Source organism: Vombatus ursinus, unplaced genomic scaffold (genome assembly GCF_900497805.2).
Source record: "Vombatus ursinus unplaced genomic scaffold, bare-nosed wombat genome assembly UNPS02012147.1, whole genome shotgun sequence".
In the NCBI taxonomy this organism is placed as follows: Eukaryota; Metazoa; Chordata; class Mammalia; order Diprotodontia; family Vombatidae; genus Vombatus; species Vombatus ursinus.
Window position 1 is genome coordinate 659,999 of NW_020951925.1, and position 8,291 is coordinate 668,289.

Below are 8,291 nucleotides of genomic sequence, written 5' to 3' on the forward strand. Positions count from 1 at the left end.
CAGGTCGGGAGCCAAGTAAATGAAGCCTGCTTAGCATCCACTGAGAGGGAGAGACTTCTGTGACATCCTGGTAGAGACTTCTCCCAAGTAATTGGAGGCAGAGAGGTTAAGAGCTGGACATGGAGACTTGGGCATGGAGACTGGGGGACTCCTCTGCCACAGATTAACTGTAACCGTGGAGCTGATTGCCCTGAATCTCTGAAGAATTGAAGCTGGGGGTCCCCGAGGGAGGTGCACTTGGGCTTGAGCAGCTTCGGAAGAGCTATCTGAGCTACGGTGAGGAGGGGCTCAGTGAGACGCTCGCTTCCTGGAAAAGGTGAGTCCAGGGAGGAGGGAAAGAGGGGTTGGTGCTGGGTGCGCAGGGTGGTAAAGCTAGGCAGGGGGGCTCGTCTACTTAGGGAGCTGCTGAGCCGGGCAGCTGGAGGCAGACGGAGGCAGCAGCCCCTTCCAACCTTCAGAAGGCTTTGTGTCAAATCCTGACTCCAAGGGGCCTGAGGAAATCCTTTCAACTCTCTGGGCCTCAGTTCCCCATGGAGGAAATTTGGGGATGATAACACATACAAGGCTTCCCTTAGTGAAGAAAACTCTTTGTTAAGTGGGAAAATATTATAAAAAGTGTGAGACTAGTGTTACTAAATAATAGTAGTCCCCATCTATCCTGGACCAGAAGGGAGGGAAGGCTGCCTGTCCTGGACCTGAACCAGGCCTCTTGTCCAGCTTCCGGAGGGGTGGGCTAGGTGGGGGCAGAGGAGGCAGCTGGGAACAGCGTGTGCTCACACAGTTCTGACCCTGCGAATGTTCCAGGCTTTTAGAACCTCTGACGTGCTTGTGGTTTCTTTGAATCAGGAATTTTGGTTCCCTGAGGATGTTTACATGCTGTGGCGGCTCTGTCCTTTGGGCTGATGGAAGCCAGGAGGCAGCCGATCCCCGGGATCTTTGGTCAGTTAGTTAAATGAAGCTTTGCCGAACATTCTTGGTCTCCTTTCCGGGATGCAAAGCCGATTTATCTGTAACACACACACACACATACAAACACACATGTACACACACAAACACACACATACACACACACACACTGTACGTGCACATATATGGGCACCAGCTCCTGGTTCCTTCTGGAACCTCCATTTTAGGAAGGGCCCAGGGCCCTTGCTTATCTTCATGTGCCTCCTGGTTCTGTTCCTGACTTTCTAGACTTTAAAATCCTGCCCCCTGTGCTGCACCCTCATTTTCCCTGCCCCACCCCCACTGAAGTTGGTAATATGTGACAGCTGGCTTGTACCCACCGTCCATCTTCCTGTTGTCCACCGGGTCACAAGTAGCTGTAATTCTCCCAGCTGCCGGGGTGGCTCGATCCAAGGCTACACAACTGGGGGATGTTGGGGTTCAAAAGACAGGCCCTTATGGAGGTTGGGGCAGGGATAGAAACACTGCCCAGCCCACATGCAGCCCAGCTCAGTCTTTCCGTGGGCTCAGTCCTGAGTCCAGTTCACTGTCCATTCACCACAGCTTATCCAGGTTGAGGGTAACCAACAGGTCTCAAATCAGTCATGAGTTGGAGGGGTGTCCCCAGGTGTGTGAGGACGTCCCCCAGCAGAATGGGAGGCCGGGAACGATTTATTCCAAGTCACAAAGCAGGTGCCGTGGAGCTGAGAGCTTGGTCAGACATGGGAGGTGCCAAGGTCATCATGGCACCCTGGACCGTAGCCAGTCCTCCTGACTTTTGTCTTGCCACTGGACTCTGATGTCTCTGTTTCCCCATCTGTAAAACAGGGACAATAACATCACTTTCCTTGCAGGGATGATGTGAGGATCAGTGAGGCAGTTAGCACAGTGCTAGGCACATACCAAGTGCTATTTAAATGTTAGCTAGTAGGAGCAGAGTTGTGGGCTGTAAGAGGAGGAGACAATGAATTCTCTTCTGTACAGGTGGAGTCTGAGATGTTCACATGACTTGGAAATTTCCAATGGGCAGTTAGTTGGTCATGTGGGAATGGGGTTTATTCCTGTGCTATTTAACAAACGTTTATTAAGCACCTATTGTGTGCCAAGCACAAGGCTAGACCCCAGGGATTCAAAACCCACAATGAAACCTTCCTGGCTTTCCAGTAGCACACTTCCATTGGGAGAGGGGCCGCATGTGCATAAGATAAGACAATGGAAAACTGGAGATGCAGTAATGGGGGAGGGGAGTGTGGGGAGACGTGAGCAGACAGGCTGGGCTAGATCTCTGCCCAGAGATCATGCAGGAGCTTCCGGAATACCAAGGCAGGAAAGAGTATCTTAAGATGAAGGTGTCCTGGCCTGCAAAAAGGCCTGGGAGGAAGAGGACCGAGAAGGGGTTCTCAGGTTCACCAGTGAAGAGACTGTAGACTCCTTGGGGAAGAGCCATTGCAATTGAAGGATGCGGTGACCTGGCGCCAAGGGCAAGAAGGGGCCAGAGAAGCTTGAGTGTAGATGGCTTTTACCAGGAGTTTGCTCAAGAAAGGGAGGACAGCCTTCAGGGCATGGCTGGAGGGCACATCAGAGTCTCCCAAGGAGGAGGCAGGACAGCGGAGAGAGACCTGGAGTGCTCATAAAACAGCAGAGAATGAGGCAGCAGATGCTAAGACATTGAAGACTGGGGCGTGGTCCAGGGTACACATTCCAGGAGACATGGAATGGGAATAAGCCAGGGAGAGAGGTTGGCCTTGGGGAAGGGACACCCCCCCCCAATCAGGAACTGCAGGGAAGGGGCCCGGGAGGGGGATGGGTTCAGGCAGGTTTGAGGCTGGAGAGGAGGACAGGAGAAAACTCTCTTTTCTTAGCAAAGTAGGCTTGGTCCCCTTCTGAGAGAGGGGCGGTTGGGGGCTTGAAGCCAGGAGAGGAAGTATGGAGCAGCTTCCATTAGGGATGAAGGGAAGATGAATTTACTGTGGCTTCTCGAGGGCCATATGTAGTGGCCCCTAGACATTGCTGTGTCTTCCTCAAGCATGATTCAGTGGCATGAGGGGAAGGGTGAAGTAATGAGCATTCAGCTATTAGTAATAGCAATCGCTAACAGATCATGCCGGCTATGTGCCAGGCACTGCCCTCAGCACTTTACATAGGCCATCTCATTTGATACTCACAACGACTCTGGCAGGTTATTATCCCCACTTTACAGATGTGGAAACTGAGACCACCTAGCTGCTTGTGAAGGGTAGGATCACTGCAGGGAACCATGAGATTATTAAAAATGCAAAGTAAGAGCACATAACCCCATGTTTAATGGACTTGCTGAAGAAAATTTGCCAGAAATGGATTCAGAGAAAGCTGGGAGGATTTAAACGAACTAACAGAATGAAGTAAGCAGAACCAGGAGAACAATTTATGTAAAAACAACTTTGACAGCCATAAATACTCTGATCAATGAAATGACTAATCATGACCCCAGAGGATGCCATGATGAAGCATGTGACCACCCACTTCCGACAGACAAGTGGAAGCCCAGTCACAGATGCAGACATAGGTTTTCAGAGGTGGCCAACATAGGGACTGGGAGCCTTGACCGGGCTTCTTGGTTCCAAGTTTGTTTGTTTTTTCTTTCAGTGGGGTCAAGGATTTTGGAAGGCGGTGGGATCTATCAATAGTCGTAGCAAGAAGAAGAAAAGGTTATAGTTACAGAAACAAAGAGAAGGAAATTCAGAAGGAAACACAGAAAGGCAGAACAACTTCGAAATTGGAATTTATTATTCATTTTTAAAAATGCAAGCTGTGTGTAATAGATTTGTGGTTTTGTATACAATCCACTTTTTCTTCATTGTATATGGAAATGATCATATTTGTTGGTATTTGTTAAGTTTTATATAACAAAATACACACACACACACGTAAAAGAAGACCATTTCCCGGAATTGTTTAGCTCTAGGAACAGACTGCAGAATTTTTGACTCCTGCACTTCCTCCATGAGAAATAACAGATGTAACTTGGTGAAAAAAAATCATCAAATTTAAGATCTCTGTTGATAGAAGGAATCTTACAAAAAAGCCACAAAAAAAAAAAAAAACCATCCTTTTCTCAAACCCCTAACTCCCAAGTCCCAGGGATTATTGACCCATCACAAGAAAATGGAGACAAAACTGTATCCTAATTTATAGGCAATCCAAGGGAATGCAACTTCACCCCCAGAATCTTCTAGCCAGCTCAACTAGGAATAATACACAAAGATAAACACCACTATCTCCCCATCGCTGTGTCATTTCCAAACATCTTTACGAGGGGAAAAATCCCAACTAGCTGGAGCCTTTGACTTGCAGATCTGCCCAAGAAAATGCCTCCAGGTAATTCTTGGAGAGACTAAGCTCGTCAGGGACCTTTGCCATGTAAATCAACTGGGGACCCCAGCTAAAACTCTCCCCGAGGAAATCAATAGAAAGAGGTGTGTGGTCCTTGGAAACTTCACCCTGGGAGAATGAAATAACAGTGGGGGATCGTGAAAACCTGAAATTGTCTCTAGAGGAAACTGGGTTGGGGTCTGAGAACTACGGTAGGAGAGGGAAAATCCAGAGGAGGCTTTCTCCGCTGCCAGCATCTCAGAGGAGAGAAGTAAGGGATCGCCGGTGGGGAAGCTGCTTTCTGCATCCTCGTAATTAATGATGCACATGCTTGTAGGTGGTGTCATTTATTAGGAGCCACTTTGCAATGTTCTTGGTCAGGCAGGATGCTTTGGTTGTGATAAATAAAGGGCAGAATGAACATACCCTGAACGTGTGATTGCAAACACAAGAAAGAACTGTCTGTTCACAGATTTTCTGAGCAATGAGGCAAATAATTACAGAACAAAGCAAAAAACCAAAAACAAAATCTGGAGGCAGCCAAAGTGCCCAACTCAAGGAGAGGGCTTAAATAACTTGTGGTTCATTAAAGGGAAGGAATGTGATCGTTCTATTGAGAGGACCGTCTCTGGGGATACTGAGAAATCTGGAAAGCGTTTTATGTGCTTCACGCCAAGGGGGAAAGCTGCCCCAGAACCAGGACCCTGAAAGACCAAAGGGCCGGGAATGCTTTGAGGGAATGAAAGGAAAACGTGGTAAGCATTGAAATGGACTCATTCCCTTGTCCGGAGTTGCTAAGCAGGTTGGACTGATTGTATTGGTGGTCAATATTAAGGTTTTAATAAAAGATGGCGGTGGAATGTCTTTATGTTGTCAGAGAGGGCAGGAGGTTTGACGGGCTGTGGTCTTCACCTGGGCTGTGTGCTTGGACCATCTATTTAAATGTTCATTGCCAGAAAACATCGAAACAACCAGGGGTTTGCCTCAATTACCAAACTCCCTGCAGTAGGGTCAGGGTGATCGACAGCTAAAGGTCACCAATGAGATTGGGGAGGGGTGGGAACAAACAAGGTCTTAGCAAATAGGGACTGGACTGGGCCGGTGATCTCTCACTCCCCACGCAGGTTGACACCTTCTCTGTAATTTATGGCCTTTGACTCTAGAGCACAGGAAGGTATTATTAACAACAACAGCTTCAGATAAAGACAGCAATATGGCAGCATGCCCAAACTAAGAGAATTCGGCTAAAGCGGTTTTCTTTTGTTTTTTTAGCAAAGCACATCTATTTCTAGAATGCTTTCCCTCACAAATGAGAAAAATCAAAGACCAATGAGCTGAGTTTCCAGGGAAAAGCGTCTGAAAACAAATCAATACCTCAGGAATAGGCATTAAAGAAGAAATTCCTAACACTGAAAGAGAACTGGGGAGAACTGGAAATGCGAGAACCTGAATTCACAAATAAAAGATACTTTAAAAAAAAAAAAAGGCCAATAAAGCTGCTTCAGCATTAGCTAAATGAGCTAAGAGAAAAAGAGAAAAACCACACGGCCAAGTAAAAATCGAAGTAACCCACCGCAGCGAGAAAAGCGGTGGGCCAGCGAGACACTCAGCCGTCCTGGGGGCCTGGCGCTGACCCGGAGGGGACAGTCCCCGACACGATGCCAATGTCACCACCACGCGGCCCGCTCTCCCCTGGGCTTCCCATCCATGGGGTCCCATAAGTACGCTGCAGCACACTGCACAGGGAGCCAGTCAATCACAGAAACACAGAATTGGAGAGCGAGGAGTCCTGAGCCGTCAGCCACCCCCAGCCATAACCCCGAGTCTTCATGTCACCCAAGACACCCTCAGATCCCCCTCCAGCTTCCCTTCTCTAGGCTACACAGCCTCAACTCGTCCTCAGCTCAGTCCTGGTCATGGACGGCCAGGCTCTTCCCTCCACCGGGGGCTTTCCTGGTGCTTCCTTGAAGGAGGCACTCAGAACTCTATGCAAGATTTCGGGGGGTCGGGCCAGGTCCGACAAGGACTGAGGGACCAGCACCTCCTCAGAGCTGGCAGTGGCTCCTGTCTCGCAGCATCCCGAGGTCACATTCACTTTCTTAGTCGTTGCTGGACTCGTATTCAGGCCGTGGCGAGCCCTTCCTAGCTCTGCCTCCATGCTTTGCAAAGGTGGTTTCCTGCCCCCCCCTTCATTGAGCCCTGCCCGCCGGCACACCGTGGGCCCTCGATAATGGGCTTGACTTAGTTTCTCCTCTTGGAATCTCCTCTCCTCTCGTTTGTTCGATGGCCTTTGTTCACGATCTTGTTCACGTACGCGAGCACTTGGGCTGCAAATGAGACAAAATGCAATGTATGTCTAAAAGAAAACAGCCCTAATTTTAGAAAGCCAAAACAAACAAACAAGCCCCTGATGTGGGGGTGGGGGATGAAACGGGAAGGAAGGGATAGCCAGGTGGCACAGGGGATGGAGTCAGGAAGGCCTGAGTTAGCCTAGATGGATAGACAGCCTATCTGAGTTGAAATCTAGCCTTAGACATCTACAGGCTGGGTGACCCTGGACAAGTGGCTCAACCTCCGTTTGCCGAGGTTTCCTCCTCTGTAAAATGGGAGTAATAGCAGAGTCTACCTGCAGGGTGGTTGTGAGGGTCAAATGAATTAATACGGTAAAGTGCGTGGCAGTGAGCGCTGTAGGAACGCTGGCTTTATTTAGGGCTATGCAGGCCTGCGCCACCAGAGGGCGCAGGGACGCTGGAGGACGGCTGGTTTAGCGCTGCGGCAAATCTGGTCAATTGAATTGAGTTGTTTCTCTTCCCCCTGCCCTGGCCGGCTGTCCCGCAGTCAGAAAACTCCCTGCTCCTCCATCTTCTCTCTCTGCCCTTCCCTCCTCTGCCTCTCCCTTCAATACTCACAGCTCTGTGTGACTTCGCTCCTCCCTTCGCCCAATGGTGGGTCATGAATGGCCAAGGTCACGAGAACTCATGGATCATTGGCCGAGCCTCTCAGCTTGAGGTGCTGGGGCCCAGAAGCATCTGGGCCAACCGGGATCTGAACTGCAGTCCCCTGGATAAGCTGACAAGTAGCTGCCCTGCCTTTGCTTGGAAGCCTCCAGTAAAGGGGAGCTCACTACCTCAGGGACAGCTCTGAGTGTTAATAACCAGAGGGTGATCTCTTGCTGCTCTTGGGCGATCTGAAGGGTGCAGATGGGAAGGATGGGATGACGGCATGAGTGGGCCAGTGGGACTATTAGGGCAGCCGTGATATGACCCTTGAGCAACGCTGACTCTTCTTGGGGTGGTCTCCTCTGCCCCCAACATCAGAATCACAGACGGTGAGTCATGTCTGACCCTGGAGTAAATGCACCAGAAAAGTCTGGGGATGTCCCAGAGCTACCTGGCTGCAGACCCTCACTGGCTGTGGCACTGTTGTCCCTGGCCCCACTCCCACTCGAGGTCCATAGACACGTCTGATGCCCCCTTAGGCTCTGATTTGCTGTGGGAGGGGGAGCAGAAATCTGCCGTTTGGGTGTGTGGTCAGGTCTTTTCACCAGAGCCCAGGCTGCTGTGGCTGTGAGGGAAGCCGTGGGCTCCACACCCGTGCCAGTGTCCCTCCCACTGAAGGGCCCCCCAGCCCCTGGGTCTGCCCTGGGTGATTTTTCTCTCCTCAGTGCCTCAAATCCAGATTCCCACAGGGAGGCTCCCAAGCTCCTCGCAGGCAAGCCTCTCCTCTACACTGCTGTTCTGTCTGCCTCATCTTACTCCACTTTCAGTCCTATTCTCCACACTGGGAGAGGAAAGGGGGATCCAAGCCCTCTCTATCTTTGCACCCACTTAGGAGCCTATGGTAGAGAATGCTGAAAGCCCAGAAGACTTTGGAGCCAGAGAGTGACCTGATGGGATCTGGGCCTTAGGAAGAGAATTCTGACAGTGATGCCCAGCTGGATTGGAGGCAGGGAGGACAGCTAGGAGGCTGATGTCAAAGGCCAGGCCAGTGGGGAG